The sequence below is a fragment of the Phalacrocorax carbo genome, chromosome 1 (assembly GCF_963921805.1).
Source record: "Phalacrocorax carbo chromosome 1, bPhaCar2.1, whole genome shotgun sequence".
NCBI classification, from domain to species: domain Eukaryota; kingdom Metazoa; phylum Chordata; class Aves; order Suliformes; family Phalacrocoracidae; genus Phalacrocorax; species Phalacrocorax carbo.
In genome coordinates, this window is record NC_087513.1 from 135,184,939 (window position 1) to 135,193,219 (window position 8,281).

Consider the following 8,281-nt stretch of genomic DNA (forward strand, 5'->3'; position numbering starts at 1 on the left):
AAGTGGAGAAAGACTTTCTCGCCGTGAGCTTTGAGTGTGTGATCGAGGTTCTCTGTGGATGGATTCTATTACTTACACAGTCACAGAAGGATTTTTTTCCCCTTTAATCATGAATCATTTTCTTCTAAGAAAGCGAGCAAACAGACTAAGTGAGAACATACATAGTTATTGAAAAGAAAATACTTTTCAGCCTAATGATGCCAATACCACTGCTGGTTTCCTAATCTATACTGAGATCTTTTGCCTACAAAGCCTTTTGAAAAGCCAAAATACACAAAACTGCTATCCCCCTGACTCTTGTTTACAGCTGTCCCAAAGAAGTACCTTTGTGGGGAGGAAGGGGTGAGAAAAGTGGAAGGGATTGGTAGGGATTTTTTCCAAAAGATTTCAGAGTGGTCCTCCTTAATTTTTTAGACTTTGTTTTAAATAAAAGCAACAGTTTATCAAAATCTGGGTTCAATAAAGACGTGAGGCAAAAGTCTATCAGGGGCTGTCTTAGGTATGTCCCTAAGCTGCACCTTACTGGAAGCTGGGAGGGAATAACAAAACATTGGTATATTCATGGACTTGTATTGTCCTCCCGACAGCTGCCATTGGGTGATGGCACAGGAAGCCAACTAGACCTCTGATCTGTTTGTAGCGATTTTTAGAATCTTTCCACGTGCTTATACTGAAGATCAAGACTGAAATATCAGTCCTGAGGTTCAGCTTTTGGTTATTCTGTGCATCCTTTTTCCTAGGTACGGAAATCACCCCCATGGCTCAACTCCAACAAAGTTCGCTGCCATCAGGGTCTGCCAGCAGCTCTGAATTGTGTGGTCACGCCCTAGCTGTAACTCAAAATGGGTCGAGTTGGAACAGCCCTACTGCTAAGCTGTTTAATGTAACCCAGTTAATTTGTAGCAAAAAGGATTCAGGGAACCACTCCCTTGCGCAATTGGATGAGCAGACACATGAAGGTGGCAAACTCCACACGCGTAAGCATTCATAAGGCAACGTTGCCGCTGCTAGAAGAGAACGTGTATGTTTTCATAGTACACAGAGCCTTCAAGGATTTTTCCTGCTTTGGTATAAAAACAATCCCTTTGCATTTCTTTCATCAGGCATGTTAGCCAGCTTTCACTATTGTGAAACATCTGAAAAAGCATGTGCTTGTTTTCTTTGCTGAACATAGAAGATAATACTCTTTTGGGGCAAGCCCATGGAAGGGTTTATACCAAGATTTCTAATTATTTTCTTCATTGCTACTTTCTGTGTAAAAGTTAGTGTCTGAGTTTGCAGATTTGCAAACACTGTGCCAAGAAGCACACTTGCAAAATTCAGGTTCGTACCCTTCGCTCTGGTGTGAGCCATAGCAGGAATCAGAGACCCAAAATCCAGTCAGCCCTTTTGGTCTAGCCGTATACAAGCATCCAGCAAGAAACAGTCAGTGCCTTGTATTTCGTTAATGTTGATTCTCACGTAGCCAAGTCTTATTCCCATCCTTTGCATTGGACAGGAAAAGATCTCCTGGGTCATCATGTCTAGTTTTTGCCACCTCCGGCAACCACATCGTCTGATCCGTTTCAGAAGCTAATTAGGCTCCACTTCAAAACAAATCCCATTTCCTGTCACCACCACTTCTGCTAGTTAAGACTACATGGCTCGCTTCCTACTTGCAAAGCATAATAAAAAACCAAGACTGCCACAAATTTAACTTGTCCTTTGTCACAGAGCTCCAAAAATCAAAACACAGGTACAGATTAAGTAGCTTGGGGTGGGGGGGGGGGGAGGGAGGTGTATTAATTATGGTACTGTAATATCCTCCTCCTGCGCAGACGGAGTCACTGCTCTGACAGCAATAAATGCTTTAAGTATGTTTTTACTTAAGAAATAATTCATCAAAGGCCACACTTCTGGTCTGTAGCGTGTTCCATGAAGTGGTTGAGTAATAACTGAAGGCTCCCATCCCACTATCCTCCTTTCATGCAGAGTGGTGAGGTTGAGCTAAATCTTCAGCCAGTTATGCTGCAATGCACTCAAAACACAAAAGTTTGATGAGTTGCTCCAAACAGAATCATCCTTACGTGACTGCAGAATATAAATATGAAATGGACTGTAAACCAAAAGCAATCAAAAAAATCATAGGCATTACATAATTATTAGACCTGGGAAGACAGTAATATTCATGACTTTTTTAAAATTTTCTATATATCTGTTGATGAATGTAGGATTTCCAGTAATGCCAGATCACCCTGCGCTACAGACAAGAAAGCATTTGTTATACTGAGTCTTCCTGAGCACAACATGAGATTTTCGTTTGTACTGCCCTTCCCTAGAGCTGTGTCTCAGCAGTGCCACGGCTGGTTTGTGGTCCTGTTCTGGTGTCACCACCCTGGGTGTTCGGGGGGCACGCATGAAGTCCTTCCTCGGCACCTCCTCTGAGAAGCCCTGCAGCTGAGCAGCACTCACGGTGGCTGTTTTTATCGTCGTGTATCAGTTCTCTGCTCTTTGTTACGTTACCTTTTTTTGCTGGCAGTTGAACTCCAAACATGCAAGCTGCTCCGCCCATTTTGAGGCTTGCTCTTACTCTGAAAGCCATGATGCTGAGTGCGTGGTGTGTGTGACGTGACTGGGTGCCATGGCAACAGGCCATGATATCACAAATGCCAGATGATGAATTTGTTTCAGGAGCACACCAGAAAGAACAGCTGCACTGTGCTAGAGAAAGCTCTAACTCCAGAACTGTTCTCCTCTACCAGCAAAGAAAATCCAGCAAATGACAAACTAAATGCTCAGTGCTCCCTCCTTTACTTGTTCTGTTGAGCAGATCCCTCTTCAGGTCATCCACAGCTCCAGTGTGAGAGCATAAACACGTACATCCAGAGTGCAAGAGTGCTTCTACAGAGTACTTCTAAAAAGATTAAGTATTTGCCCTTCACAAGTGCGTTTTACTGTGCAGATCTAGTCTAGGAAGATGTCCTGTACTCTTCCTGTCAACGGTAGTTAAATCTTGTTTGGAAGAGGAAGAAGAGCTGCCTTACTGTAGTCTCTTCCCTTCAATCACTCTTTTAGTCTAGCAGTGTTACTTGCATTATTCAAGTCTAGCAAAATGAAATCTGTTTCTACAGCATGGCTATGGCTAAAGCTATTTTTGTGGTAAATACATTGGTGATAATTAACTGCATTAGTGGCTTGTGTCGCATTGTGGAAACTGCCATTCCAGGCATAGGCTGCAGCGCCATAGTCCCCATCAGCGTAACAGAATTGTTCACTTCAGTCCAAGAAGATACCACATCCTACTGGAATAAAACATACCAACAGTTTATATTGTTGAAACTTTAAAATACTGTATGAAAAACCAGTAATTGAACAATTTTGTTTAGCTAGTTTAACTTCCTTCATGCCAGGCTTTAGAAGCACGAAATGATGTAAAACCACTATAATGCCAGAAAACATACAAGAGAATCTCAAGTATAATGCAGATTTTTTTTTTCTAATGGGGTGCCCAAAATCAAAATTGTGAGGAAAAAGTGTCAAAACAAATTGTATTGTGTTTGTTGATTTTCCAATATTATTTTCATTTCCTGGTTTCCAGAAATAAAACTTGATAATTTTTTTATACTTCTTAACGAAGCAACCTTTAAATTATTGAACGGCTTAGCAGTCACACTTTGCAGGGCTTGAAATAACATCTGAATGCATACTGAGTGTAGGAAGGACGCCTACACTGCCTCTCCCATTGCTGCCATCCCCACGAAGCTACCTGGGATTAAATGGATATGCACTGTGATGCTTTTTTATGGCAATGTCCATCATACTTTATAGATCAAGGATCCGCCTGGATGCGTTCCTGTGCCCCCTGCTCTAGGTGTGCCTGCTCAAGCAGGGGGGTTGGACAAGATGATCTCCAGAGGTCCCTTCCAACCCCTGCCATTCTGTGATTCTGTGATTCTGTGATCTAGTTTCTAGGGTTTTTCCTACCTTGGTCGTTTTCGGTCCACTTATGCTCTTTCCTTCCTCCCGCATCTTCATTTTCACAACGGCTCCTACCTAGCTTGTATCCCTCCGTCCCAACACATGCTCTTCGGCAGCCTGATTCTGCTCTCTCATCTTGCAGCTCCTACACTCCTGTCCACCTCCCACATGTAGGGTATGAAATGTTGCCCAAACGCTCAGTAGCCAGCAAAGCACAGGAAAGACTAATCTAGATGACCAGAAAAAGGTCAGTGACTCAGGCACCATAAACGCTGAAAGCAGAAAGTGCCAAGACCCTTCCCAAGACCTGTCAGTGGCTGAGAGAAGATCACTCTCTCCTCTTTTCCTAATTAAACGACAAAACTTCCTCACTGCTCTGCAAGGGAAGGGTGTCACTGTTAGTTCACCTCTCCCCACTCCAGGTAGACTCCAGTCAATCACCCCGAGTAAATATCCCCACTTGGTTTAACTACTGATCTAAGCCTTTCTAAAGTCGCGGTGCAGTGAAACCACCGTGATCCTGTTGAGCACCGGGGGAAGCTTTTGTAATACTTTTCCTTAGTGGGAGGAACAGTTACTGGATCGGAGCCTGGACTTCACGATCCATCCATTTAATTTATAGTGTGCCTCAACGGTACGTCTCTGTCAACTCCATCTCGCCAATGGCAAGGCGTAACTGTAACTTAGGAGCTCAGCCATATGAAAGGCCAACTGGGCAACCATGATCTACTCCCACCCAGCAGATGAGGATGTTGCTAGGGCAGTTTCTCAATTTAAGAATGATTTTATCTCTTTTTCTCTCTTCTCAGTCCTCTTTGCCAGCTGGCATCCCGTTTTCTACTTTTCCAGCGGGCATTGCTTCAGCTCAGCATGATCCTTCAGAGGGGGAGCGGTAGCCTATTGAGAGATTAAAATGCATAGAGATTTACTGGCTGGAACCCCAGAGGACAACCTAGCAAGAGGCTGATGAGGGCACTTAGCCAGATCATCTCCAAAACACTCCTGTTAAAAGAACCTGATATGCATGTTAAGTAAACATCAAATATGCAAAACCCAGCACATGTAACATGCAGATAATAGCATAAAGTAATGGGCCCTATCTCCAAATAAATAATAGCACTCTCACAACCACAGGCAGTTCCAGCATTTTGTGTTCACTTTCAATGTCCTCTGAATGGGTCATATCTATAATACTATAAGACTCCCACAGGCTCCAGCAGGACTAGGATTTAGTGTTAAACCCTGGCTAAAATGAGGAGGAGAAATTTCTCTTGCACACCAACAGGCAAAAACCCTAGAATACATGTGATCCAGGAAATGATTATAGAAAGGCGTTTATAATTTCATTTGCATATAAAATAATAACAACAGGAACGGAAGCTAAATTATCCCTATATTCAGAAGCCCTGGCTGTTCAGGATTGGCTACCCATTATTCTCCTGTCGTATAAAGCAATTCATTCTGCAGCTGCATTTCTCTCTTACAAATCCAATTCAATCAAGAGAACCGAAACATCATTAGCAAACCCACTGATTTATCCACCAGTAAAGTGCTGATACAGGCTTCTGTTCCTGCTGCTAATAAATTCTCTACATAGCAGTGTTTGCTCTGCTTAGGGATCTCCCATTATTCTAATGGCTACAGGTTTCTAACTTTACTGCTGGAATTTTTAAGCCTGAAAATCTGTAATAGTGGGGTCCAAAGCCGGGGGGAATCATAGGAAAGAAAGGAGGACACAAGCCCGGAACTTGCACCCAGTTGCTACACAGATGCGGCTACATGGAACTGCAGGTGAAGCAGCAGCTGGTGCCTTGAAAACTGCTGTAATAAGATGTTTTGTTTTCTTTTCTGAAATACTGTCTCCTGGTTTGCTCATCACGTCCTCTCCCTGTTTCCCTCAGTGGGCTTGCCTCCAGAGCCTTGCCTCCCTCTCTGTACCTTTCCCTGGCTCCTGCTTGGTTTGTTGCCTTAATGGCCAGCCTGTCGGGCCCATTTACCTCTGCTGCCGCCTCTCTTCTCCTGCAGAAATGCAGCAGCTCTGAAAACCCCTGCCCGGTGTTGTCTCCTGTTCCTCTTGCACATCATCTACCACCAGGGCTCCGGGCGGTCACCTCCGAGCTCATCACAGCATCACCCCATGGCTGCTGTCACATGCGTGAGCCCTTACGCACTATTTCAAGGCCTGGGCACACACTTCTGTCTCCTTTGCAAGGGAGACTCCAAACAGAGAAGGCCCAAGGGCTTCTCCCTTCGCCTTTTGGGAGTACTTTCACAAGCCGCAGTTTATGTAACTTCTTTAATGGTCCTGGGTCACTTTGTCTGCCAGGTTCATGTGATGTTTGGTTTGCCTGCAGCCCTTTCATCTTTTAAACACAAAGAAGTTATTTCCTTGGAATATGTGAGGCCAGAATTAACGTTCTGGGCTATCTGGCAGCTAAGAAACACTCAAGTTTGGCCTGAACTTAATTTAAAAAAAAACATAAAGTACAAAAAGTAAGAATCTAAATCCACCTGTGTCAGTAGCCTATGTTTAATACAGCTTTCAATAAAAAGTTTTATTACATTCCTCTCTTTGAATGATATTATTTTTCTACTTGCTGAACATGATATCCGAGATAGCAAGAATCAGGTAACGAGAGTCTTAAAAAAAGAAAAAAGAGATCTTTATTTTAAAAATACAGGCTCTCCAATCTGTCTTATGTATGCTATAAATGAAAGATAAAAATATTACTAATGTAAGATACTTGACACTTTCACTTTTTTACTTTTTCATCTCTCCTAATTGGAGAATGAATCTATATGGATGACTAGTGTGTTCTGCTTTTGTATTTTGAATCATACGCTCATTCATTTGCAAAAATTCAGTCTCTGGACTTAAAAAAAAAGAAGGAAAATACTTATGTTTAGAATAGCTGCTTGGAATTTTTTTTTAAAATGTTTACGGGTCTAGGGAATGAGATATTAAACTGTTTATCCAAAATCAAGATTTAATATCATCTCGTTGTTACTTTTTAAGTTCCTCAGTTGCATTCTCATTCTGGTTGGACTTTCCTGGAGGGCTCTTACTCATCTGACCAGAGTGGCTTGTGCTTTTGTATTTCTGAATGTCATATTTCGTACAGGTCTAACGTGTTTGGCTTTCTGTGAAGCCAGAAGGAGGCGAAGTGTGTTTCCATGATGCCAGCAGACCTGAAGCCACACCTTCCTTCCAGAACCACACGTCACAGAGCTGATGGAGGACAACGTTGTGTCTTACCCCCACTTCTGTCACCTACCGGTGAAGAACCTGCAGGGTTGCACCAGCCACCATAGCTCCCACAGCGCAGGACACCCATCCTCTGCAGCCTGTTTGCGGGATGTTGCTGCCGAGCGAGTGACACCGCTGCCGAGTTACTGAGTCACTCCCATCTTCTCTCCAGCACATTACATTTTTTGCCACAAGCCACAACTCTTGAGTATAGCCATTTGCTAGAACTGGACTGTGCAAAGCATAAAGAACAGTACAGAAGCAATAAAACGTAGTGTGTGCAGAGGCTAAAAACCCCAATGCAAACCCCAAACCAGCATTTTGAAATGTATATTGGTAGAAAACTAAAGCGGAGTAGCCCAATATGAGAGAATTTAACTCAGCTTTATGATACACTTTCAGTCTTAGGCACCACTGATGTTTACAGAACAGAATTTAAATCCTCTGTAGTAAGTTACAATCTTGACAGAGGCGAAAAAATGAGAACTAAAATGAAATCAGCTGGCTGTTACTCAGTCTCCACTGCCCAACTGGATCAGGAAAAGTGTTAAAATGAGTCCTGCAATTTTCCTTCCCAACTCTTTTGAGTCTGATTTTCAGTTTGCAAAAAAAAGGCACCTGAGAATGTTCTTAAACACTCTCTGTGCCTCCCATCAAAGGAGTTTTCTACTTTGGAAAAAGAGAGCGAGCCTTGTCTCAAAATGTACTTTTGCCAGGAATTCTGTTCTGATTAGGCTGCCTTGGAGCACTTTCTTGGGTGGGTGCCATACTGAAGTTATTGGATGGCAGCCATGTGTTCAACACTCCTAAAATAAAGTCTATTCCCCTAATTTGCAACTCAACATAAAACTTAGGTTAAGTCTATTGATACCACTGGTGGGTGGGGCTAACGTACATATGTATGCAATTATTTTCAGGATATTGCAATGAGTACAGAAGTTGCTGTGAAGCTGAATACTAATGTTCCTTGGGTATGCATTTTGCCCCCGTCTGGTTTCTTCATTTGTAAATTATTCCACATTCAAACCTCCCCACTGGTACTAATGAAAATGTTGGATAATCCATACATTTGAGTCA